The sequence below is a fragment of the Dendrobates tinctorius genome, unplaced genomic scaffold (genome assembly GCF_039654945.1).
Source record: "Dendrobates tinctorius isolate UK_male_01 unplaced genomic scaffold, ASM3965494v1 ptg000131l, whole genome shotgun sequence".
Lineage (NCBI taxonomy): Eukaryota > Metazoa > Chordata > Amphibia > Anura > Dendrobatidae > Dendrobates > Dendrobates tinctorius.
In genome coordinates this window covers 2,189,235-2,216,877 of record NW_027361799.1, presented here as the reverse complement: position 1 = coordinate 2,216,877, position 27,643 = coordinate 2,189,235, and the positions used below count along the sequence as shown (strand labels likewise).

Below are 27,643 nucleotides of genomic sequence, written 5' to 3'. Positions count from 1 at the left end.
GGGACGTAGATACACACCTCGTCCCTTTCTCAGCTTAGTGACGTTACTGCTAGTTTGGTCACTGTGGCCGCCTTAGGCTTGTACACCAACAGTCATTTTACTGGTCAGCTGTCGTCATCAAATTCGGTATGCTTTCCCTCAGGACCTCGTCTGTACTGCGGTACTTCGTGTCAGGACCACCCCCCTGACTTCTTCTCTCCTCAGTCCCCTGGTTGAGCTTTCTTCACAACACCCACTTTGCCACAGGCTCCTCTCCTCTCGAGCTCCTCCTGGGGACTGGAACTTTCTGGAACCCTCCTGTCAAATTTATAACTTTCCCGGTTCCCTGTAACTCCAGCCCCCAGGACCAATGGTTTCTAAAGTCCTAAGCTGCTGTCAAGTCCTGAACTCACACTCCTCCCTGCCATCTTGTGGTCAACCCCAGGTACTGCAGGTCACCTACACTTTCCTAGCTGTTTCCCCACGGTCATCACTGCTATCTGCCAAAAATGTGCAAACCCTCCTTCCTACTTGCTGACAAGTCCGTCCTTCAGGTCATCTTCCCTACATCATTAAGGGGTTAAGGACCCCCATTTCAGGCCTAAGTAAACCCTTTAGAAGGCTTATTTTGATTGTCAAGTCCACCTCTCCAGCTGAACCTGTAACATTTAGGCCCCCCGAGAGTACTGATGCCACCACAAGTGAGTAGTGTGGAGTCTGGCCATGTCTGGTATTTTTGTAACTTGCTTGTCGTAGTACTTTTGGTGCCGATTTTGCATCCTGTTCCTTATTTCCTACAAAAAAGGGATTCCATCTCAATGAGGAAATTGATCTTCCCTCATTCTGTCCCTCTCACCCCTTCACACTACAGCCATTTTTTTTTTTAACGTTTCCGGTTTTTCCTCCTCTTCTTTTCAGAGACATATCTTATTGTTCTGTCCATATAGCTGTATGATGGCTTGTTTTTTTGGGACGAGTTGTACTTTTGTCATTCATTTTACCACATAATATACTGGAAAACGTGAAAAAAAAGCAAGTGGGTAGAAATTGTGAAAAAAATGCAATTCTGACACTGTTTTTTGGGATTTGTTTTTACAGCTTAGATTTTATGGTAAAATGACCTTGAAATATAATTCTGCCCATCAGTGCGATTACAGCAATACCCAACATGTTCATTTTTTTAAATTATTTTAGAGCAGAAAAAAATCAGAAGTTTGCCAAAAAATATTGAGGGTTGTGTCGTCATTTTCTGAGACTAGTAACTTTTTCACTTTTCAGTCTAGGAGCTGTGTGATGGCTTCTTTTTTTGGGTGGCGAGACAATGTTTTTATTGATGCTATATTGGGATAGAAGTGACATTTTGATCGCTGCATTTTTTGTGGTATTGCAACAAACAAAAAGACAAAATTTTGGTGTTCTTGAATTTTTCTTCATTTACATTGTTTACCAATTTGGTTAATTGTTTTTATATTTTAATCTATCGGACTTTTCTGAAGACAGCGATAACACGTGTGTTATTTTTTCTTCAATTTTTTATTTTTAAAGGTGATTTGATGGTTTATTTTATTTTTTTACTTTTCACTGTTCTTAATAGTCCCCTTAGGGGACTTGAAGCTGTGATCGTCTGATTGCTTCTGCTATATACAGCAGTACTATAGCATTGTTGCAGATAGCAAAATTCATGGTCTCCTTTGAAGCCCGGCCTCAGGCAGGGTTTGGTTTCAAAGGAGCTCCATAATGACAAGCATGGAGGTCTTCAACAGACTTCCGGCTGTCAAAGCAACCCCTGAACACTTCACAGGTGTGACGATGGACACAAAGAATGATGTGCATGCATGTCGGACATGCTAAATGCCACTGTCAGAGTGTGACAACGGCTTTTAACAGCTTAACAGTCACGTGCGGAGGTTCACTCCTCCCATAATTGTTAGTCTATGTTCCCTCCATGAGATTTTGGTACATTTTTGATGCTGCATGTTTTTGTTGCGTGAAAAATTCAGTGTCTTACAATTCTAGCACAGTGGATGGTATTTCTAGAAATCTTCTGCTGCTTCTTTTAAACACAGTGTAAAGTGATCTGCATTTTTCAAATCAGCAGCAAATCAATTTCACTTTCGGGCACGCGGACTTTTATGTGCAGATTGTCCCATAGACCTGCATTAGGTGTGGAAAATCCTCAGGTAAAAAATGCACATACATCCATACTACGTTTCCACAAGGCTCACGCTGTATACTACGGACAACAATTGTATCACAATGCACGGACTGGTAAGTGGCTCTACTGACCCGAATGTGACAGCATGTATTTCTGTGCAACTGTCACACTCGGGTCAGGAGAACCGCCAGTTAGTCCACACACTCTGATGAGAATGTCATCTGTGTTATACGGCCTTCTCACTGTGCCATGAAACTTTGTATTTCTTCACCAGACAGGCACAAGTTTTTGCAGTGCCCCCTAGGGTTGGGGTTACTCGATACCGGGCCAGTAGATCCTTCAGGTGATATATCACAGCAGCAGTGACCCGGTCCATGACCCTGGGCATGCAACGTAAATATTTGATCGGGGTAGTAGTTTTTGGGGAAATATATTTGTAATGCCACCCATGGTGTTCGGCAATTAAGGTGATAGCCGACACTACAAAAGAGACCGCTGGGGCTGTTGGTGATGCAGCAGAGTTGTTACAGCTCTCCACAGGCAGAGTTAGGCCCCATGGCAGTTGCAGGTGTAAAAGATGATGGTGGTGGTTGCGGTGCAAGGCAGGTGATGCAGTAAATAAATCCAAGGACACAGCAGAGTGCAGTTTCTACACTTTTAGGCTGTGTGCCCACGTAGCGATTTTTAAGCGTTTTTGCCGCGATTTTCAGCGTGAAAACGCTGCGAAAACGTTTAAAAATCGTGTACAGAACGCCCCCCATGCATTCCTATGGCATTCCGCACATGCTGTGCTAATGCTGCGCTTCTTTCCGCGGCGGAATCGCATCACGGAAAAAATCGCAGCATGCTCATTCTTTTGTGCGGAATAGCAAAGAATTTCCGCGATTCCGCACCCATAGGAATGCATGAGAATCGCTTACTTCCCGCATGTGGCTATGCCCACCATGCGGGAAGTTAAGCGTCTCATGTGCGGTTGGTACCCACGGTGTGGAGGAGAGGAAACTGTCCTACAGGCCCTGGGTACCATACCCCTGTAAAAAAAAAAAAAAAAAAAAAAAAAATCGGGGTATATTTACCTTCCGGCGTCCCGCGCTGCATTCCCGGCCTAAGCGTTCCCAGTAATGCCTTGCGGCAAGGCCCTGTAATGACATCACAGGTCTCGCAAGGCATTACTGGGAACGCTGAGGTCCGGGATGGCAGCGCGGGACGCCGGAAGGTAAGTATACCCCGATTTTTTTTTTTTTTTTTTAGCATTCTATCTTTTACTATTGATGCCGCATAGGCAGCCTCAATAGTAAAAACCTGGTCACACTTGTCAAACACTATGTTTGACGAGTGTGACCAACCTGTCAATTACTTTCCAAGCGATGCTTCAAATCGCTTGGAAAGTGCTTGAATATCGCACGCGAAAATCGCGGCAAAATCGCGATCATAATCGCGGTAAAATCGCTGTAAAACCGCGCGATTTCTGGGAAGGAGTCCGGTTTTTAGTGAACGTTTTAAAACGCTACGTGGGCACATAGCCTTACTCACAGCTCACCAGTTACATTCCCCAGCAGGGTGCTGTGTCCTCGGGGTTAGTGGTCCAGCCAGCTCTCAAGTAATTTGGGGTACACCGTGTCAGAACCTGCTCTGCTCACCGCTCTACATGCTGCTCTCTGCGCTGTTCCACACCGGTGCCAGACTGCAGTCCGTAGCTCGCTCTTTCCTTTTATCCCCCTGCTGCTAAGTGCTCTTTTCTGGCTCTCCTTATCCCCTTCCTGTCAGCAGGAAGCAACATCTCCCTAGGGCTTCCCCCAGGCTTCAGGGGAATGTCCGCGCCTCTCAGGTTTCCCCCCGGGAACAGAGGATGCAGCCTTTTCAGTTCCAGACCCGGCATGCTGGTACCCGCGGTTCGGTCTATCTCCTTACAATTGTAAGGGCGGGGTCACACTGCGTTATGGCAGTCCGATAGATGTACTGCACTACACCGCGGCATAGCGCGACGTAACGCAGTCCATTAATGCTGCCTTTATCCCCCATTATCGGGCGCATCGCTAATGCATGCCATAATCGGCATGTGCTAGAGATTTGTCGTCATTCTGTGACGGAGCCTCGGACGCGGGCTGCACTGTCCGAGGCTCCGTCACCGCTAGTGCAGATGAATCATCTGTGCTAGTGGTATAGCATAACGCAAACATGTTATGCTATAATGTTAACGCAGCCCGTCAACACTATGCATTGAACGGACTGCTTTAACGCAGTGTGACCCTAGCCTAAGGGGTTGTTTGTCGTCCGGCAACTATTTCTCCCTTCTCCTCCATACACTGGATCCCTCCTGTATTCTCTGTGAGAGAGTCATTGCCAGACTCTGCTGGAATGGGCCATGTTCACACATTCAGTATTTGGTCAGTATTTTACCTCAGTATTTGTAAGCCATAATCATGAATGGAACATTCAGAGGAAAATTATAATAGAAACACGTCACCTCTTCTGTATTTTTCACCCACTCCTGGTTTTGGCTTACAAAAGCTGAGGTAAAATACTGACCACATACTGAACATGCGAACGTGGCCTAAGAACAAAATCAGACATGCCCGGTGCTCGTCTCTCCTGACATCATCTGTCAGGGGGAAGGCCCCATACACATTAGGCTGTGTTCATACGTCTAGTAATCATCAGAATCCAGCAGCAATCTGTTTAAAAAAAAACAAAAGTTCTGCAGACCAAATTTTTGGTCCAGTTAAACAACTAAATTTGCTTTTTTAACATTAAAGTTTATGGAAAACGGATCTGTTTAATAACCATCTGTTTTGTTCCATTTGAAACTGATCCAGTGAGAAAAAAATCAGATTCTTTTCAAAGGAAAGAAAAACTGATGGCTTTTTTGACTTCAGTATCAGTGCCTGGCCTTCCTGCCGCTGCTTCTGTCGCCAGCCGGTGTTGCGCCTTTGTTGCGGGTGATGTGGGGAGACAGTTCTAATTTTTGTTCTCTGGGACTTGTAGTTCCATTCATACTGGGTGACATAGAGTTAACTGCTGTGTGGGTTGGGTGGGGCTGCAGGCTATTTAAGATCCTGAGATCCAGCTGTCCTCTGCCATTTACTTCTGACCTGCTTCCGTGTAATGTGGTGGGTGCCCAGTGGAGCAATCTGGCTTTTGTTCTTGGATTGTTTTATAGCTATTCTCAATAATTTTTTTTCCTCGCACTGATCTCCAGATTCTGACAACCCGTTCACCTCCTAATTTTATGATTTGACTTCTCTACTTTGACCATGCTTGGAGACCTCTGGACAGCAGCCCTTCTGATGGTAGTTATCTATTGGATCCTGTTGTAAAACCAGATCCCTGTATAGGGGTTAAAGGGTATCAGGTTTTCTCTGGAAACTGCCATACTGAGTGGCTTGTGCCAAGTCTGTCCAAGGTAGCTATTTTAAGCATGATCACCCTGACAAATCTAATGTTGTAAGTGGCCTACAATGATCCTTTGCCTTGTAGTGGTGGATAAAATGCAAGATCAGGCCCATTTAGTTCAGAATTTTGCAGAAGAGATTCAGTATCCAGAATCCACTCAGGCACCATCAGTATCTCCCTTTCTTTTTTTTTTTTTTTTTTTCCCCCAACTCCTGGTGCTCTGGCCTTCTCCCTGCTGCCTCAGGATTCTCTTCTATATGCATTTTTTGAGGCATTAGTGCTCCTGTATGATGACCCTGACAGAGAAGCCTTCATTGTAGAAAAATTAGATGCACTCCTTCAGGGGTTATGTTCAGCCAAGGATTATTGCAGAGTTAAAGCATTGTGCCACAGATACAGTGGAAAGACCAGACACTTCACAACTAGTTTAGTTCTAGACCCTCTGACCAAGTTAAATCCATGTTGGTTCAGTGTCCACCTTCTGACTCTTGCTACTGCCGTGAGCTTGGCAATCCAGCTGGATAGATGTTTGTGCAAACTCTGTTCAGAATACACTGCTGATGCTGCACCTATGAAGACTGCTGCCCCTGTTGCCCTTAATAAAAGGGCCCATGCAGATTGAGGTGACATGCTGACATCAACTACAAAGGAACAAGTCAGTTTTGGGTAACCACTATGGAGATTCTGGACATCAGAGGTCTTCCTGTTCCAGACAACTGCCACTGGAGAAACTTCAGCGCCTAGGTGGGTCTAAGGATGCCCATCTAGGCGCACAGGTACTTCCCTGTGATCTTGCAAAATTGTTACCTTTTCTTATCTAGAAAAACCTGAGAGGCTTCAGGCCTTTATTGATTTAGAGCATGCTTTGTTGATGCCAAGGTGGCAAAGGATTTTAGTTTAACATTGTTAAAATTGTTTTCCTATGATCACTGCTATTGATATACCTCTAACCCAGGACATGGTGAAGTATGCAACTAAGGTGTCCATGCCTGTTGAAATACTACACTTTGACTTTTTTTTTTTCTCTTGAAAATGTGGTCTTGGGAATTCCTTTGTTATGTAAACTAAACCCGGTCTTTGACTGGCACTAGGGTGATATTGTGCACTGTGGCCCTGAGTGTCAGCAGAAATGTATGAACCTCTGTGGATATGTTTATGACCATACCCAATGGCTTACCTCATGAATTCAGAAACTATACTGATGTATTGTGTCCAAATCTAAAACTAACTCTACATGGATTGTCCCGTAGACCCGGTACCTAACTTCTGTCTCCCCAAGTGTTAAATCTATAAACTTTCTGGTCTAGAACGTTTTAAGGCCCCATCTCACAAAGTGGGATTGCTGATGCATTACCGATTTTTGACGTAACAGCAATCTCGCTACATGTGACACATAGCAGCGAACCCCCCCCCCCCCCCCCCCTTGCTGGATATCCCTGATTGTGCTCTAATGTCCTGGGCCATTTTTTTCATCGTTGGCATCCCGCTGGCCAGCATGCATCACTGTTTGATGCCGACGAGTAACCTCGTTGGCGACACAGAACTCAGAATAGATGCTGTTACAATGCACCAGCGATCCTTACCAGGTCGAATCGGTATCGCTGGTGCGTCGCTATATGAAATGGGACCCTTAAGGCCCCGTCTCACTAAGCGATCTCGGTAGTGAGATTGCTGCTGAGTCACAACTTTCGTGACGTAACAGCGATCTCACCAGCGAGATCGCTGTGTGTGACAGCGATCAGCCCCCCTGCCGGTATCGCTGATCGCTGGAAGAAACCTCTGGACATTTCTTTGGTCGCTGGTCTCCCACTGGCCAGCACGCATCGCTGTGTGTGACAGGCGGGAGACCAGCGATCAGGTGTAAAAAAAAAAAAATAATAAAAAAAAAAAATAGTTATTCTCACCTTCCGACGTCCCGTTCAGCCATCCTGCCTCTCTCCACGCTCCGGTCCCATTGATCCTTTGCACGAATGACCGCGACTTTGTTATCCCTCGAGACCGTGACATCTCGCGGTCATTCGTGCAAAGGATCACTGGGACAGGAGTGTGGAGAGAGGCAGGATGGCTGAACAGGACGTCGGAAGGTGAGAATAACTATATTTTTTTATTTTGATTCTATTTTTTACAGCGATGGCAAGCGATGCCGGGCGCTCGGCATCGCTGGTGAAGCTGTCTGTGTGACAGCTCACCAGCAATCACATAGCGACTTACTAGCGATCCTGACACCTTGATATCGGTGTCGGGATCGCTGGTAAGTCGCTATGTGTGATGGGGCCTTTAGTTTTGAAAGATTGCATAGCGGTCTGAAAGGTTAATCAGACTACTAAGATCACCAGTAGGTGCCAGTTTCTTCTGTTGCTAAAAAAAAGTTGGTCTCAGACCTTGTATTGCCTACTGTTAACTTCTCAATTACTGGGAATAATCAGTATCTGCTGCCACTTATCCCTGATTTCTACAACCAGCTATTGAGAGCCTGTTGGTTTCCCAATGCTTGATCTCAGAATGATCCATATCAGAAAAGTGGAAGACTGGCATTAACACTCCAGAGGGTCACTATGAGTGTCTTGTGATGCCTATTGGGCAAATGAAGGTCTGCTGGCTTTCCAAATTGTCTTTGAAATATTAAGATCTGATCTGAACAGTTAATACAATTCTCAGTGTGACATACCATTCACTGACTGGAGTAAGAAAGAGGCAGATGTTAGCTAAAAGCCTGAGGCAATCCGTGCCTTTACATTAGCGTGCATTCACTGTCATATTACTCATGCAGGCATCGCAATCCTCGGACAGGCTATTGGCTCTCCTGACCGGAGCGGTGTGACAGCTGTGTAGAAACCTATGCTGCCAGGAGAGCAGACACCCTGTCCAAGGATTGCATTGCGACTCCCGTTTGAGTAATACGGCAGTCTGACTGCACCCTTAAAGGAATGGTTCCTTGACTAATCCAATATTGGTTTAGCCAGACCTTAAACGTCCTTTTTATTGTGGACATCGGCGCCTTTTTGAGTTTACTATAGACTCAGTTATCGCATGGTACCTAATCTCTCTCTTAACTTCATCTGTGCGCCGCCTATTCACAAATTTTACCAAAAGGAATCATGACCTAAAATTGTGGATAGTTGACAGTTAAGCTGAGACTCAACCCAAGGCAAGCTGGATGGGCTTTGTTCTTTTCAATATTTGATTTGTGTGGTGAGAAGACCTGGTATTAAGTCCATAAAAGCTGATGCATTCTCCCAAGTATCTGTCCTTCTCAGTCTGAGGGTGTAGTTGTGTCTGAAGTTTCCTTAGATTATTCTAGAGATTTGTAGATCCTAAGAGCAAGCCCCTGACTCTACTCTTGCCAAAAAGTGTTCCTCAGCAGGTTTTCATATGTACTCTAGGAGTCTCTTGATCTTGTGCTTGCAGGTCACACTTGAATTAACAATACCATCTGACTTGTAACAACAAGGAGTTGTGTTTTTTTTTTTTTTTTTTTTTTTTTTTTTTTGTGGTTAGCCTTAGTTAGACTGTAGAGTGCTTGTGTCTTAATGTTTTGCCTTTGTGTGCCCTGTAATGTACTGTAATATGATGTATTGTGCTTTAGCTGAGGGAAAGAGTAAGTAGTGCAGGACCATAGGGGGATTAGGATAGGGGGGCACAGTATAGCTATAGAATCAATAGAAGTGTTAGATACAGGCAGTAAAGGGGTTCAGCAGATGGGAGGAGCCACAGAGTAAGGAGGTATAGGAAAGTTGCTCATTATTAGAGGCAGATACCTGGGCAGCTTGTTCAAGGGCAGGCCATGGAGCAGAGTATTCCAGGCCGTTAGTATAAAGTTGTTTCAGTAAGGGGCCCCAGGCTGAAAATTGTCCAGTTGGTCACCATCTTGTACAGAACCGCTTCAAGGAAGGATCCAAAGCTAGTAGCTGGCAATAGTAGGCTGCTAAGTTGGTGAGCCCATTATCCTTTTACTTGCAATTGGACCAGAGATGAGGAAGGAAGGTGGTGGGCCTGGAGCACTATTAGGACAGAGATTTTACAGGGATATAGTTGAGCTTGCTGGGAAAGAGAAGCTGATGCAGGGAATAGTCTGTCCAGATGACAGGCAAAGATAAGATGTCTGTTTAATTTGTGCTGCCTTTTTCACAAATACGGCTGCTGTCTAGTAAAGTTAAGCTGTTGGGAAAAAGACCTTGTCTCTTAAGTGATTTGTGGAGCTGATATGGCCACAGCTGAGGGGAATCTGACAGAGCTTGTGAGTGTGCTGTGGTGCATGCTGCACATGCAGTGCAATCGACTTTATTTATCTTTTCATGTACAAGGTGCCGGGGAGCAAGCTGACTGTTGCTTGGTGAACTTGCCCATGACTACCACACCGTGCCACCTTGTTACATGTGCGTTCCAAGGCACCCCAAATGTCTCCCACCAGTTTTCTCAAGACTCAACCCACCCTTAGGAGAACTCTCATCTCCATGGACATCATTGATGTCCTTCCCTCAGGAGGTAATTGGTTACCTGGATGGTGGTTGACAGGTTCAGTTAATAGTGTCATTTGGTCCCTCTGTGGGTTGCCTAAATCTAAAACCCTAAGTAAATTTAATCACATTGTACAGTTACATTGTGTTCTAGAAAATATAACTTAGCTGAATTTGCTATTAATATCAAGAATCCATTAAAACTACTTAATTTTTCTGTACTTTTCTATTGTTTTGGGCTCTTTATCAACCACTGCAATGGACACTCCTTAGGGTATGTGCACACGTAGTTTTTTTTGGTGTGCGGATTTTGGAGAGAAAACCGCAGGACAAAAGTCCTGCGGTTTATCTGCGGTTTTACACCTCATAATGGATGAGGTGTAAAACTGCAGCGTTTCTGCACCAAACAATTGACATGCTGCGGATTGTAAACCGCAGCAAAACCGTGTGGAAAAAACCGCAGCATGTGCACAGCGTTTTTTAATTTCCATAGGAAATAAAGGTACTGTACAACGCAGCAGAATCCTCACCGTGTGCACATACCCTGAGGTTGAGAAATGTGGATAAATTAAAGGTTATTTGATCTGAAGATGGAGAGATCTTTCAGAGGATACAGGGTGGTCAGAAATCAGCTACTAATAAGACGTTCAGGAGGCCCAATCTTTAGATTTGGTTGGAGAAGGTACGATTAACAGAAAATATCAAGCTTGTGGTTCCTTCTGACAAGTTGGGTTCCTGATTCATTGGTCCTTATGAGATAATCAAGGTTATTAACGCTGCTGCTTTCTGCCTGAAATCTTAAGATACCCAATGTGTTTCAGAAGTCCCTCTTCAAGCCATAGAATTCCCAGTTCACCCAGACAGAAATCCTCCTCCAGTTGTGGTTAAATGACATTTAGAATGATGTTTAGAGAATCCTGGATTCACTTGTGGTATGACGGTCTGTAAGAGTTTGTGCACTGAAGTGGTTATGACCCAGAAGAGGTTCCTGCAAGAATATAAGTGCCAAAAACCTTATTGTGAAATATCCAATTCTGTATCTAAATAAACCTGGTTCTAAAGCCCCGTCACAGTAAGCGAGATCGCTGCTGAGTCACAAGTTTTGTGATGCAGCAGCGACCTCGCTACATTTGACAGGTAGCAGCGACCAGGCCCCTGCTGTGAGATCGCTGGTCGTGTCGGAATGACCTGGACATTTTTTTTTTTTTTTTGATCATTGAGGTCCCGCTGGGTAGCATGCATCGGTATGTTTGACACCTTTACCAATGACCTCATTAGTGACTCAGAAGCGAGACACATAGGCGTGGATTTGCCGACATCGTTACAAAGGTCGCTACGGGTTGCTGCATCATTGGGCAGATCTGACTGTTTGGCATCTCTCCAGCGACCACATAGCGACGCAGCAATGATCCCTGCTAGGTCGTATTATTGGGATCGCTTTAGCATCGCTGAGTGACAAGAGCTTAAGGGTCAGGAGACTCCTCTTATAAAGAGGTTTACTGTTGCAACTCCACCAGCTCCTGCATAATCTTCTATTGCAAGGCAGTCATATTTACTCTGCTGGAACCAGAAGCTCTGGATGGTGCAAGCTTATGTCCAGCTACGTGGATTTGGGTGGCTGAGACCAGTAGTGCTGTCTAGTCTGGCAGTATGGACGTGTGCTGTTCAGCTGGAGTGATTAGCTCCAATTGCAGAACATTATACTAAAGCTTCCAGCTCTCTTCTCTGGTTCAGTCCTGTCACTTATTTTAATTGCGCTTTTTTGATCGCTGCTTATTTTTTCCTAACTAAAACAGATCCTGATGTAATCTTTGAAGTGAAATTTTAGCTTTGACCCTGCTTGGTGACCACTCCTTCACACCTCCAGACAGCAGCCCATCTGTAGGTAGAAATCCACTGGGTCCTGTTGTAATTCCAGATCCCTGTATAGGGGTTAAAGGGTGTCAGGATTTCTCTGGAATCTGCCAGTCAGAGTGGCTCGTGCTAAGTCTGTCTGAGGAAGCCTTTTTTGAGCCTATGGCCTCATACAGATGCTACAACTGAGCCAAGTATCTAATCCCATCATGTGATATACACCACATATCTAACTCCTGTATGCGATACCCAACATGTGATACAATGAGTGTCACAAACTAACAGAATCGACTCTGCCAACGATCCTCATCAATACTGTCCACGTATTGGTATCATTTTCCCGTCATGCTACATTGACCTCTTGTGGGCACCAGAGGGGGAGGAAAGGAGTGAAATCACACATGTGACCAGATACTGCTCACTTCTCCTGCAGTCATAATGTAAGCTAGCGGCATTTTCTAGGCAAACTTCAGCAGCTGTTCCATGCCCCCCACCAGCCATAGTGTTTAAAAGTGGAATGTGAGTATTTTACATTTTTCATACATTATACCACTAAATACTATTTAAACAAAACATTAATACTTTAGGGTTTTTTTTTTCTAATAAACAAAATATGTAGTTACGGCACATTACCCTTAACCTTCATTTCTTGGCTGTTGGCCCCTCCATTCATGTCTCTGCATCCATGTAAGATATTGAAGCTTTCTCTAGGAGACATTCTGGTCAATATAAAATGAGGGAGAGAGCGTAGATCGCGATTGACACTAAGAAGTCTATCAAACATAGATTAGTTTTCTCCACACTCGCATTTTCCTTATAATTAAAACCATAAACAATATATTTGATTTAATGTCATCATTGTGGGGAGAAATATTGATCCCCACAAATTAAATTGGGTCGCCCCTCACACCAACGGCAGCAGGGTACTCGGTACCGGGCCAGTGTCAGGGGGAATGTGTCACAGCAGCAGTGGCCCTGGGCGCCCAATATCAATGGTGGTGATGTTAATGGTGGTAAAGTTTATTTGAATAGTTTGTGATGCCACCCGTGGTGTTTGGCAAGGGAGATGGTAAGCCAACGCTGCATGCAGATCTGCTGGGACTGATGGTGTGATGCAGCAAAGATGGTGTAGCTCCCCACAGGTGGAGCTGTAGTCCCAGGGCAGTGTAGGTGCAATGGATGAGGAGAGGTGCAGAATGGTATAGATGCTGGTACACAGATGTAGCGGTGCTGAAGGTGTTAGTGGCGAATGAATGGAGGACACCTGGTCGTGCAGTTTCAAAGCTTTACTCATAGTTCATGGTAACCACTGGTGCCTGCCTCCATGCTATGTCCTCCGGGGTAGAGACTCAATCAAACTGCTGGGCAAGTCAGGATTCTCCTCTCCAACACTCCCCCCAACATGTGCCTTTCCTGAACGACTCCTCTATAGCGCCTTTTAAGTGTGAAGATCTCCAGTACCGTGGTACTCTGAAGTTTCTCCTGTCAGATGTTCCTAACAACTCTACTCGTATGGCAGACAGCTGCAGCCTCTATCGGGGACTCCTTTCTCCAGAGTCCTGGCTCTCTATTCAGTTGCTGTTGTGTCCCAAGTCTTGGATGGGAGTAGTGCATTTACAGCCAACTACTACACCGGTGTCTGCTGCAGAACCATAAGTGTCCATACAACCTCTGGGACCGGGCCCCAGCCTTGCGCTGAGAACCTATAGGCAGGGTTCCTCTTCCAACCCACAACTCCTCCCTGTTCTCCTACTCCTTCGTTCCGCACTGCTCCTTCTCTCTTATGGAAGCTGAGGTTGCAGGTCTACATCCTTCTCTTCCTGTGCCAGCTGGCTCAGATCACTGAGGCAGCTGCAGCACTTTCTAAACTGAACTCAAACTTCAGAACTGAACTCTTCTCTTGCCTGACCTCCTGCCAGACTGACCTGTAATTCTCTACTTCCCCCTCTTTTATACTAACTCCACCCACCTCCCAGCACATCTCGTGTTGCGAAGCATGGTTCCAGGAAGGGTGCTCTGCTACCCCCAGCCTGAAGCTGCTAGGTTGACCTACTGAACTATCCTGTGTGTGGGATGCAGGAGTTGGAGTGTGGAAAGGAGTTCCCAACTTGCCTAGTCAGTGGGGCACTACACCTTAGAAGAAGCTGCAGTACCTCTGCTGCGACTGAGCCTCAGGGGTGCCACATTATAGCACCTTCCTGAGACAACTCTGGTCTCTGCTAAAGGCTCCAGTAATATTGCCCATCTAGTGAAGGGACACTGATGTCTACCTCAATTTATACAAGGCTTGGATTCAAAGAATTGTGGATATTATCATAACCTAGCATTTCTCCACTTGTAAATATAATCCCTAAAGAGATGAACTAACAATCAGATATAATTCCAGCACTGTACTGAAATATAGTCCTAATTAACCCCTTCCTGACATCCGATGTACTATCCCGTCCATGGGACCCGGGCCCCTATGCCCATGGACGGGATAGTACGTCTACCGCCATCAGCGGCGCCCACGTGGTGAGCGCCGCTGATCGCGGCCGGGTGTCAGCTGATTATCACAGCTGACACCCGGCACAAAGTGTCAGGGGCGGTCACGGACCGCCCCGACACGTTAACCCCTTGCACACCGTGATCAAACCTGATCGCGGTGTACCGGGGGTTAAAGGGAAGCATCGGCAGGGAGGGGGCTCCCTCCGTGCTTCCCTGAGCCCCCCACGGCAGCGCAATGTGCAGCGCTGCTGCCGGGGGCTCCTTTCCTGCAGGCCCCCGAATCCAAGATGGCGACGGGGGCCTGCAGGAAGCTGGCTTCCTCAGTGCCTGCAAAGCGCAGGCATGAGGAAGCCTTGTGCACTGCCTGTGACAGATCGCTGATCTGTCACAGTGATCTGTGATGTGACAGATGAGCGATCTGTCACAGAACAGTGATGTCCCACCTGGGACTGTTTAATAAAGTAAAAAAATAAAAAAAGTGTTAAAATAATTTTAAAAAAATCGCCAAATAAATTACAAAAAAAAAATATTCCCCCTATTCCATTTTTTGAAAATAAAAAACAAAACAATAAAAGTACACATATTGGGTATCGCCGCGTCCATAACGACCCACCCTATAAAACTGTCCCATTAGTTAACCCCTTTAGCGAACCCCTTAAAAAATAAAAATAAAAAACAAAGCAAAAAATGATTTATTATCATACCGCCAAACAAAGTGTAATAACGCGCGATCAAAAAGACGCATATAAATATCCATTGTACCGCTGAAAACGTCATCTTGTCCCGCAAAGAACGAGCCACCACACAGCATCATCAGCGAAAAAATAAAAAAGTTATAACTCGCAGAATAAAGCGATGCAAAAATAATTATTTTTTATATAAAATAGTTTTCATTGCATAAAACTGACAACATAAAAAAAACCTAAATGAGGTATCGCTGTAACCGTACTGACCCGAAGAATAAAAACGCTTTATCAATTTTACCGCACGCGGAACGGTGTAAACGCACTCCCCCCAAAAGAAATTCATGAAACGCTGGTTTTTGTTCATTCTGCGTCACAAAAATCGGAATAAAAAGCGATCAAAAAACGTCACGTGCCCGAAAAAGGTAACAATAAAAACGTCAACTCGTCCAGCAAAAAAATAAGACCTCACATGACTCGGTGGATCAAAATACGGAAAAATTATAGCTCTCAATATGTGGTGATGCAAAAACTATTTTTACAATAAAAAGCGTCTTTTAGCGTGCGATAGCCGCCAAACATAAAAACCGCCACAAATAGTAAATCACACCCCCCATTATCACCCCCTTAGTTAGGGAAAAATAATAAAATAAAGTGTTTATTTCCATTTTTCCATTACGGTTAGGGCTGGGGTTGGGGTTAGGGCTGAGATTAGGGTTAGGGGTGTGTTGGGGTCTGGGTTGGAGTTAGAATTGGGAGTTTCCACTGTTTGGGCACATCAGGGGCTCTCCAAATGCAACATGGTGTCTGATTTCAATTCCAGCTATTTCTGAGTTGAAAAAGTCAAATGGTGCTTCTTCCCTTCCAAGCTCTGACATGCACCCAAAAAGTGTTTTACCCCCACATGTAGGGTATCAGCCTACTCGGGACAAATTGCAAAACAATTTTTGGGGTCCAATTTCTCCTGTTACCCTTAGGAAAAAAAAAATTGGGGGCAAAAATATCATTTTTGTGGAAAAAAATGATTTTTTTATTTTCACGTTCGAGCGTTATAAAATTCTGTGAAGCACTTGGGGGTTCAAAGTTCTCACCACACATCTAGATAAGTTCCGTGGGGGGTCTAGTGTCCAAAATGGGGTCACTTTTAGAGGGTTTCAACTGTTTAGGTACATCAGGGACTCTCCAAACGTGACATGGCGTCCGATCTGAATTCCAAACAATCTTGCATTGAAAAAGTCAAACGGTGCTCCTTCCATTCTGAGCTCTGCCATGCGCCGAAACAGTCGTTCTCCCCCCTCCCCCCACATATCAGGTATCAGTGTACTCAGGACCAATTGCACAGTAACTTTTGCAGTCCAATTTCTCCAGTTACCCTTGGTAAAATACAAAAAATTGAACCTGAAGTACTTTTTTTGTGAAAAAAAGTTAGATGTTAGTTTTTTTTTTTAAATTAAAAAAAATTCCTGTGACGCACCTAAAGGGTTAATAAACTTCTTGAATGTGGTTTTGAGCACCTTGAGGGGTGCAGTTTTTAGAATGGTGTCACTTGTGTGTATTTTCTATCATATAGACCCCTCAAAGTGGCTTCAAATGTGATGTGGTCCGTAAAAATAAAATGGTGTTGTAAAAATGAGAAATCGCTGGTCAACTTTTAACCCTTATAACTTCCTAACAAAAAAAAATTTTGGTTCCAAAATTGTGCTGATGTAAAGTAAACATGTGGGAAATGTTAGTTATCAAGGTTTTTGGGTGCCATATCTGATTTAAGGGCATAAAAATTCAAAGTTGGAAAATTGCAAAATTTTCGCCAAATTTCCGTTTTTTTCACAAACGCAAGTTATTTGAATGAAATGTTACCACTAACATGAAGTACAATATGTCACGAGAAAACAATGTCAGAATCACTGGGATCCATGGAAGCGTTCCAGAGTTATGACCTCATAAAGGTACAGTGGTCAGAATTGTAAAATTGGCCTGGTCATGAACGTGCAAACCACCCTTGGGGGTGAAGGGGTTAAAAGGCAGAGACTGATAAACTGGGGCATAAAAAATGGTAAAATATGCAGAACAATAATCCAAAGGTAAAGGTCTAAAAAAATTGAGACTTTTGATCATAAATGATCAAAGAGCTATCCCGACAGAGGCATGGTCCCCCAAAAAACTACTTTTCCCATCCGTATATTCAGAGTAGATATAAATGGTAATTGGCATAACAGAAGCCAAAAAATTCAAAGATCAATATTCAAAGCACCATAGGAAGGTGTATAGATGACATGTCTGTTTATAACTTTTAGAACTATGATTAAAGTAAGTGTAGAATTTTTAGATGTCTATCCCAAACAAGACCAGTCATGTATGCACAATAAGCAATGTCTTAACATGGAGCACTCCATGGTGTGGGCTATTAAGTGAGGCAAAAAAATTAGAATAACCTTTTTCAAATAAAACTTGCGCACAGCCAGTCATTATGGCAATGCAGTGAGTATTACAGTAAATGACACTCTTGGTAGCAGTAATCAAAGGGCTTCGAGTGCACAAGGTGCAAAGGAATAGTTGACTAAAATGCATGGTCGTCAACTGTAGACATTAAGGTCAGTAGTAATGGACACCAGGGACACAAGATGGGGAGCTGACAAGCACCTTGACACATCTCACCACCCTGGGCTTCAGGTGTTGTGGGGGAGAAATGCCTCCAGAAACACTGGTGGTCATGATTTCTTATCCATTTATTATAAAAATGAGTGAACAAAAGAGAAATCTTGATTGCATCAGTATTTGGGGACCAATCTCTGCCATCACCAGTTCTAGGTACTTGTTTGCACACAGTTTTTGATGGCATTTGTCAGGCAGGTCTTTGCAAACATCTTGGAAAACTACCTGCAGATCTTCAGTGTATGAGGCTTGTGCAAATCCTGTCTCCATGTGATCACACAGACTGACATTGAGGTCAAGGATCACCTCCAAGTCTCCTTGTTCTTTATACTGAAGGCTGTTACTAATGACACTAGATAATTTGGATTTTCTGCTGCAGAATTAACTATAGTTTTTACTATTTGCTCTAACATTTAGATGGAATATATTTTTACAATTATTTTTAACATGCAATGTTCTGTGGATTCCTATTGGTGATAATGGGATATTGGTAGGTAAATTGCCTAAAATGGTTAAGCAACAAAACAACTCTTGAATATTTTGGTGCAATAATGTAGACTTGCAACCCATTTCAAGGGTCTAAATTGTCAGGGAAGATCCCCAACTATCTGGAGGGGAGGGAAGCTCTAACTAGCCAAATACTGAGGCTGAGCTGGAAAGGCCCACTTGGGACAGGAAGATGAGTCAGATGTTACAGATGTCTGGGCATGAGTGTTCCTCCTCGAATGTTCTGCTTCTATTTACAAGCCTGAGTGGTCATTTTGGGGAGAGTGCAGAGTCTGGAGAAAGGGTGGTCTGCAACTGGATTGAGCTGGTGGCCTCCTTGACAACTTAAATTGAGAAATGACCCTGCTCTTTGTGTTCCTGACATGTGATTTTCAGACCATCCCAGAGACCGAGTCCATGAAAGGCATGTAGTCTGCAAGTGGGAATGAGCTGAAGTGGCCGCTCGGGTCCGCTAGGTGAGACCACGATCCAGATAGTGGTCCTTTTTAAGATCCTTTGAACAGGGCGGAGTAAAGAAAAGGAGTTTGGTCTGTGTGGATGACCTGTTGCTAGGTCATAGTGATATTTGTCACATCATGTCATCTAAACTGGCAATTGACATCAACACATTAAGAATTCTCTGGGTGCAGATGATTCTCCTGAAACATGGTGGTGTACCCTTCTCATGTCATCCTGGAAGCTGAGTGGAAACATGTTTGTCAATGGCACTTCCTGGTCTCCCTTCTGGACTCATGTGGTCATTGCAAAAGAATCCCAAAGTAAGCCTATGAAGCGTAGACAAGTGTCACAGGTTGTTGGGAGAGCGAGTAGAAAGAAGCAGGTATAATGTAGATTTCTTCAAAAACTAGATTAAAATGCTAGCGTATCCTTTTAATTTCTTCTATTTCTTATGGATACATTAAAATGAGTACTTCAAATGGCTGAATATTGCACATGTGAACTTGGCATAAAAGGATCATGTGAACAGGTCAATGATTCTTACAGTATTAAGATGGCATAACAAGTCATATGTTTGTATGAACTTGTGGACAGACCTCCTTAGCACTGGAGTCTTCTGTGGATTGTCCATTCTCTGTAAAACTTTCAGATTAAAAATTACAGGTTTCATGCAATACTAGCTTGTTAAAGCTGCTTCTGTTTCCATAATCATGGACTTCTCAGAAGGTTCCATCACCAGGATCTGGTTAGAATGATCGTGGCACCATGTCCCTCCATGAAGTCTTAGATCCAATGTGAAAATTCTAAGAGCAGTGTGATTTCTGTATGGATGAATGATTGGCTTTAAGGCGTCTGTCCCAAGACTTAATGCAGAACCCAGAAAGCAACACATGATAAACTCAAGCTGTTCCATAAAGTATAAAGGACAAGCCCAGAGGTGATAATGGTAAAATGTATATCCCAAGTTTGGCAATCAAGATAATATACAACAGAAAACATATTGTGAAAAAAATGCTGACATAAGACCTGATATTCTCACTAAAGTAATCTGTACAGCAAGTTGCAAAAAAGCTCAAGCTATTTGTTCTCCAAATTCTTTTACGAATTCCTTTGCCTTAACTGCCAAGTTGATGCCATGGTCCAAGACATTCACTTTCCAGGGAAAATTGAGATAATTGAAGACAAAACTGGATGACTACAAGAGGATCATGGATAGAAGACCTGGCCTTGCATGTTTATGGCTTCTCTTAAAATCTCTCCCAATGAGCAGGTGGAGTACAGTCTGGACATTGTTTCCAGTTGATGTTTACTCAGTATATTGTCAGTTTCCATTGCTTTAAGCCAAAGGAAATATCCAGTCAAAGCAACAGAGCCCTCCCCATGAACAATTATCTATAGTAGGGCTCAAGATTGAAGAATAATGTCTTAGTCCTCTGTATTCATGTACAGGATAATGTGACATGGACAACAGTTTCCTACTAGTTGGGTCAAAGCAAAGCCACTCGGCTTGATTTTATGACTAGCTTTGTCCATGAGCAACACATTGTCTGGCTTCAGGTCCCTGTGCACCAACCCTCTACCATGCAAATAGTCAAGAGACAAATATATCTATAATGCACACCTGTTGACTGCATCCTTGGGAATTCCAACCTGCAGAAAACAGATCAGTACCATGAGATTTAGATGGATCTGAGCAGTGACTTGTCCAAAGCAAAAATACCAAACATTGAAGATGTTACTGTTGGGACAGTGGATGCTATAGTGAATAAAACTGTTGGTGTGATTGACACATGGCAATCGCATTAATGTGTATTCTGAGATCCACTGCCAGATTAATTGGGCAACTACTTATGTCCAGTGATAAGGTATTGGGAGACCCAACTTCATCATTTTGTCTGCTGGTATTTGCTTTTGGGTGCACAATAGATGGTGCAACCTATAGGTATTTTTATGGAATAAAAAAATTGTCCCCATGCATTGGTATTTGTCTCCAGACCACTGACAGAGCCAGCTGAATTTGCTAAGAACTAATGACGATACACGATCAATAGCTATCGACTCACCACTTATTTGGTCAACACCCATTTCTCCCAACCTTTCCACATTCATATTATCTTTCTGGGAAAAGATGGGCATCTTCTATATGTAAGATCATGGTGATTGGATAACTTTACTTCTAGATGTGTAGAAACCTTTTACAGCTAATGTTGCTAAAAAACCATCTGGATTTGCCAATGACCTACAGATAAACCTCTCTGCTCTATGGTCAGTTAAAATCATTATCACATGTTTATACCTAATTCACCACTTAAACCAACTTGGTTAACTTAAATCTTGGATATGCAGGAGTTTGCATGTTGACTGAGTTCCAGAGGGCACCACTAAGAAAGGAGAAGGTGAGCACTGAATGTTTATAAGATTGTCAGGATATCTGTGCTGCAGGGTGAGTTTTTATTTATAATGGTGGAAGGGGACCAAGGGTTAGATCAGATGTCACCAGTGACTAGAGGGAGACATGAACAGGTTGCTTGATTTGTCTAGGTTTTGTGCACTGGATGGATTGGAGTGACTGTGAAATGTCAGCCTCTGTGCTGTACATGGGACAGGGGGAATGGAGGGGCTGATGTGGAGTATACAGAATGTGTAAAGGGACAGTAGAGGCAAAAGAAAGCAGCAGCTAAGTGGTGTGCAATTTAACAAGAAGCATATTTGTTTAAATATCTGGCCAGCCTTGCCTGTCTCCTGACCTGTCCACATGCCATGTTTAACCAGCAAGAGACTCTGAAAATATTGCACTTAGAAATAAACTTGTGTGCACACATGTGCTCCCCAAGCCAGATCTGAATGTATCAGAAGTTTTCTAGGATGAAAGGACTAATTTGCTTTGAATAATTGCTTAATTAGCAAGTGCCCACAGCAGGCATTACTATGTAAGATGCATAAACGCTCATACTTGGCAGCAGAAAAAAACAAGTGAAAACACTGAACATTTTAGAAGGGGATCCCAGGGGTAACGTCTTTCCTAGCAGAGAGTGACATGGTAAGCATGCCGATATGAGGAGACTTTAAAGCTGCAATGCTCCTTTGGGAAATGTGCATGTTCTCTTCAGAGAGGAAGAACAAGAACTCAAGCGCCACCTATAGGGAGTAGCACATTGACCACTAGGATTGCTCCTTCCTATAGGTGGCACGAGAGTTCTAGCCCCCTTCTGAAGAGACTTTTAGCAACATTATAGAAGCAAACGCAGGAACAAATGGTAAATGGCAGATGCCACGCACACAGATCACTGAAAAGCTTCTGGTATATTTCTAATGTCCACTCCGACCAAGGACAGTCCAAATAACAGCACTCGGTGACCATTTTCAGGATTTCTAATTCACTGTACACCTTTTCCTCCTTACATTTATTCTTTATTATTTTAACAGCCACAAGTTCCTTGCTGACTGGGTGTGATGGCAAGATGACCTGAGGTTAAAAATCACAACAGATCAGAACAAACTGCCATATATTATATGAATCTGTGTAATGGATCACTACAATGAATATGTATGTCCCTCCAGTGTATCTGGTGCAGGACACATTGGGGAACACTGAGGATAAATCAAAACTTCCAAATCCTCCCTCACCAAGCTCTTTACAGAAGTCAAAACTGCACAGGTCAATAGGGTTTTCTGTGTTGTCCACATCTCTGAACGATAAAGCACAGCATCTGGCATCACCATCGTCTTGAGCTGGCATGTCTGTGGCATCAGAGGTCATCATATACCTTCTAACTGCAGGGATTATACAAGATTCATTAAAATTTTATTTGAATCTCCAAATTTTACCCAATAAGATAAAATTAGCCAATTTGGTATCACTACATCTGAATAAGTACAAAAATGTGGTGTAATCCTTACTTCTGGAGCCTTAGTATTTGTTACTGTAAAAGCTACTGGGTCGCCCTCCCAGGGCTGCGGGGTATTCGGTACTGGGCTGGTGTCAGGGGAACGTGTCACAGAAGCAGTGACCCGGACCATGGCCCTGGGAGTCTAAGTCAATGGCGGTATATGAAGTTAGTGAAATGGAACAGTTTGACGCCACCTGTGGTGCTCGGCAAGGGAGGTGTTAAGCCGACGCGGCAGACAGATCCTCTGGGACAGATGATGGGATGCAGCAGTATTGGTATAGCCCTCCACAGGCAGGGCTGATGTCCCAGGGCAGTGTAGCTGTAATGGCAAGGTGTAGGCAGTCTAAAGGATGGTACCCAGATGTAGTGGTACTGAGCGGGTTGGCGCAAGAATGGAGGACACTGAGGCTTGTAGTTCCAAGGCTTTACTCAGTCTGTGGTACACAAGGATGCCTGCCTCCGGGCTGTGTCCTCCGGGTTAGAGACTCAGCCAACCTTCAGGCCAGATAGAAAGCTCATCTCTAACACTCCGCCAACATGTACCTTTCCTGAATGACTCCTCTATAGCGCCTTTAATTGTGACGATCTCCAGTACCGTAGTACTCTGAATTTCCTCCTGTCAGATGTTCCTAACAACTCTACTCGTATGGCAGACAGCTGTAGCCTCTATCGGGGACTCCTTTCTCCAGAGTCCTGGCTCTCTATTTAGTTGCTGTTGTGCCCCATGTCTTAGATGGGAGTAGTGCATTTACAGCCAACTACTCCACCGGTGTCTGTTGCAGAACCATAAGTGTCCATACAACCTTGGGGACTGGGCCCCAGCCTTGCACTGAGAACCTATAGGCAGGGTTCCTCTTCCACCCCACGTCTCCTCTGTTCTCCTACTCCTTCGTTCCGCACTGTTCTTTCTCTCTTATGAAAGCTTGTTCTACGTCTTTCTCCTTCTGTTTCTTTCGCGTGCCAGCTGGCTCAGATTACTGAGGCAGCTGCAGCACTCCTTCCTCCATCCCTTCTTCCAGGGATCCCCACTTCTCCCAAGTGGCTTCCTTCCTCACTGACCCTCTGTCAGACTGAACCTTTAATCCTACACTTTCCCTCTTTTACACATCTTAACTCCACCCACCTCCCAGCACATCCAGTGTTCCATGTAGGAAACCACCAGAGGTGCCCTGCTACTCTCTAAGCACTGAGCTGCAATGTGGTTGTGCAGAACAACCCTGTTGTGTGGGGTTGGAGTGTGGAAAGTAGTTCCCACCTTACCTGGATGGTGGGGCACTACACCTTAGGAGAAGGTGCAGTACCTCTGTGGCGACTGAGCCTCAGGGGCGCCACACTACAGCTACTGGTTATCTGGAAGTTCCATGTTTTTACCCAATCATCTCCTTCTGTAATGGAAAGTAATCAAGACTCTAAAATTTTCCCAAAATTGTGTCCTTAACCACATATCTGTTTTGGGTGTTGCAACTTTCCCTTTTGTGATCACATCATTTGAATTTCACCTGACCACACAGATTCCTCCTAATCTCTTGTTTCTATATTCCAGTAAAACATATCTGTAGGACAGAATTCCCATGTGCCTGTCTTATTAGTGTGTGTTATCTCTTGTAACTGTGTGAACTTGGTCTTGGGTCCTGTGGTAGCATGTAATATTATGTCAGTGTTGTGTATGAAGTGTAGCACAATACAGCATTTTACACCATAACCAATGCAAATGTTTCCAGTAATATCTTCTGACTTGTCGGTTATGTCTTCATCTATTAGGTATTGTAGACTAGATCCTCTTGGACTTTGTGAATGTAGAGGTTTTTGGCAAGGTTCATTCACTAGACTAGTATTTATTCCATGATGTAAAAGATCTTCTGCATAGATCAGTTGAAATAGTATAGAGAAACAGAAATGTGATTCACATCAATTGGCTTTTCCTGAGATTTGTCTTCTCCTGTAGGATTGGTGTTGAATAAAATCCATCAAGGACAGGATGTGTCATATTCCAGCTCTTATTGGAATCCATTTCTTCCTAAAATAAATGCAGTATCATTCTTCAATATACAACTTGCATTGATCAACATGTACCCACACTTTATTGTCTGTGGGTAATTTTAACCACATTAGATGCTTGTTGACCAGGAATCATACCTTGTCCCATGGTTTCAATAATTTCAAAGGGACCTTCCCTGTTACTTTCCTAAGGTCCATTCTTCCTGACAGTTTAATCCTCACTAGAGCCCCTTTCTTGAATGGAGATTCATATGGTGTCTCCATTCTCTGCGTTCTTGATGCAGCATGTGGAAGTATGGCTTTCAAGCTTTCCTGCAACTACTGCAACCATTTGGGCCTTGCAACAGCATCTGTTTGAGGTGTGGACAAAAATGGTTCATGTGGAAAAATTGCATTTTTCTTCCTGTCATTAGTTCAAAAGGAGGAAATTGAGTTGTGGAAGAAGTCGTTCATCACACTCAACAGTACAAAAGTTACGGCATCAACCCAAGTATCTCCTTTGTCCAACAACATCTTAGCAATTCTGGATGTTGTTCTTTTCATCGTTTCCACAATACCAGCGGCCTGTGGATGGTAAGGTACATTAAACTGTTGTACCCCTAGAATAGTACAAACTACTTGCATGACTTTTCCTGTAAAGTGACTTCCTCAATAAGAGGTGAACATTCTTGGGATGTACCAAGTACAAAAGACATGATTAAATAATGCTCTTTGTAGACAAAGCATCATCTTTCCTGACAGGTAAAATACAACCCATTTAGAAATAACATCTACTACAACCAATGCATACCTGAGACCATTTTTACCTGATGGTAACAGACCGATCTAACATAGACCATGGATCATCTGCAGGTGCAATTTGGAGTAGTGGAAGTTTGTCCTTTTGGTCTTGGATTCATTTGAGCACAAATGAGACATGATTGAACAAGACTTTATATAGTCTCTTCCATCTTTTTCCAGTAATCATTCTGAGAATTCCTAACCTTTTCTGTTGGCCTAAAAGACCCAAACTTTCATGATTATATCTTGTGAACTCAACCTGCAGATGTTTTGGTATAAACGCACAGAACTCCCCTTTAAGTCATGACACAAAACCCCGCTTAAACAAACAAAAGGGAGGTTATGGATCCACCTGGGAAGCAACAAGAGATGTCTTTTTCTTCTGCAAAATGGATATTCGGGTCTGTTCTTGAACTCCTGAAACCTCGAGAGGTTAATGTTGAAACACTTTTCTTGTCACGGCTGCGTCTTTGGCTAGAATATCTGCAGTTGCATTTCCAACAGATAATTCATCATATTTTTTATGGGCAGCAACTTTGACAATAGAATGAAAATCAAAAAATGGTTTTGCTATTATCTCAAATTGTTTACAGCGTGTCACTGTGTGCAAGAGTCTTATTAAATTGTACAAAGCCTTTCTTTTCCCAAACTGGCAAATCGGTCAGTGGGTGATGGTGACACAGTGCCGACATATTCCGCAGCACTTTACATTTTAGAGGGGGCTTGTACAGACAATATACACTACTGCATACCAATAGACACAGATCAAAACAGATACCAAGAGGAATGAAGGCCCTGCATCATTCTGCAGACCATTATCTATGTATTGGAGGCTTCACATTATCTGACCTTGTATCTAGTTCAGATTCGCTCACAATTAGGAGCCATCTATTATCAATCATCTTGATCACAGACAACTTCCACCCAGAACAGATCAGCTGCAGCTTCTAGAATAACATGGTGATCTGAGAGACGTCTCTTCCTGCCATTGGCCTCACATCAGCTCCTCAGTGCTGCTCCTATGTGGTCACTGATTGTGAGGCTCATTAGTATAATCCAGCATTTCCCGTCACCTCAGGTGTCTCCTTCTCCCTGGAAGCCAAAAATTTACTTCTGCATTAGGCTGTTCACCCCTATCCTGAGGATGGACAAAACCTGATCCCTGAATTATGCAAATGTTGATTAAGTAAACTTGTGGGATAATTGCTTGTTTCAAAGAAGTTTATTAGAATTTATTACCTTCAATTAATTTCAGTTCAGTGATCTGATCAGTTTTTACCAGTGGAGATATCTGGCAGTAAGGCTAAGTGCACACGGTGATTTTCTTCCTGTGGATTTTTCCGCGCAGACTTTAAGAAATCCGCAGGTGATATGACCGGCATTTTTCCTGCTGATTTCTTTTTTATTGCAGTTTTCCAGTGCGGTTTTTCTTCTGCGGATTTGGAGAATGGAGCAGGTGGAAAACTGCAGAAAAGAAGTGACATGCTGCATTTTTTGGACCGCATAAAAACCGCATGGAAAAAACGCAGCGTGTGCACAGTGTTTTCAATTGTTACCACCCACCTTTCATGTCTCCCCTTTTTCCCCTCATAGATTGTAAGCTTGCGAGTAGGGCCCTCATTCCTCTTGGTATCTGTTATGATCTATGTGATTATTGTTATGCTGTAATGTCTATCGTCTGTACAAGTCTCCTCTGAAATGTAAAGTGCTGCGGAATATGTCGGCGCTATAGAAATAAAATGTATTGTAGTTTTCATTGATTTAGGCCGTGTGCACACGATGCATTTTACCTGCGGATCCGCAGCAGATTTTACCGCGCAGTAACGCTGCAGATCCGCAAAGTGATTTACAGTACAATTTAAATCAAATAAAAAAAAACCACTGTGCCCACGCTGCAGTTTTTTCTGTGCGGTTTTTGTGCAGTCCAAAAAATGCAGCATATCACTTTTCTGCAGTTTTCCACCTGCTCCATTCTCCAAATCCACAGTGGAAAAGCGCGTAAAAAGAAATCTGCTGGAAAATGCATCGTGTGCACATGGCCTAAGTGTTCCATTGTTCTGCAGTGCTCCCAGTGGAAAGATTTAGTATTGCAGTATTCAGTGACATGTCATGGATGTCCATAATGGTTGTAATTCCAAGAAGTCTTAGAAAATTTCCACTTCTGATGCAAGATTGTGTGATGCTTTATGCATGGATCAATCAGGACCGTAGACTTCTGTCTCAAGATTCAGGTTCTGTTTTTATCATAAATTAAAGCTGTTGGCTGTCCTGCATCTATTACCAATTCTTCATCAACTGCCAAGTTCAGGCTCATTCACACCTCAGTGTTTGGTCAGTATTTTGCATCAGTGTTTGTATGCCAAAGCCAGG

The 27,643-nt window shown here is 43.6% G+C and overlaps 1 long non-coding RNA gene across 1 annotated transcript in view; it reads left to right on the top strand.

The window, feature by feature from the left end:
- The first annotated feature begins 5,224 nt into the window (after positions 1-5,224).
- The window catches only part of LOC141047986 (uncharacterized), a 308,665-nt gene continuing 286,246 nt past the window's right edge, over positions 5,225-27,643 (top strand). Inside the window, exon 1 of the long non-coding RNA XR_012219932.1 lies at positions 5,225-6,271. This is a non-coding gene — a long non-coding RNA (uncharacterized lncRNA). The remainder of the gene's footprint in view (positions 6,272-27,643) is intronic.